Here is a 267-nt window from a genome sequence, read left to right on the forward strand (position 1 = left end):
CTAGGTTTTTGTGGCAAGGACCTTTACCTGTGGCTGTAACCAACAATTTAACAAAATTAAATTTGCTTTGCATGAGTACTTGAAATTTATGATACCACAAATGTGGCATTGTTGTTCAAGGTGAAAACCAAAACTACCACCATTCATTCAGCAGAGAAGTAATCAGAGGCTCTGCAGAGCTGGAGCTAATCTAAAGAATTGCCTGGAAACCTTTACACTTACTTTATAATCAACATGATTTACCACTCTACTTTTGTGAGTGTAAGT

The sequence above is a fragment of the Rhincodon typus genome, chromosome 13 (genome assembly GCF_021869965.1).
Source record: "Rhincodon typus isolate 14 chromosome 13, sRhiTyp1.1, whole genome shotgun sequence".
Classification (NCBI taxonomy): domain Eukaryota; kingdom Metazoa; phylum Chordata; class Chondrichthyes; order Orectolobiformes; family Rhincodontidae; genus Rhincodon; species Rhincodon typus.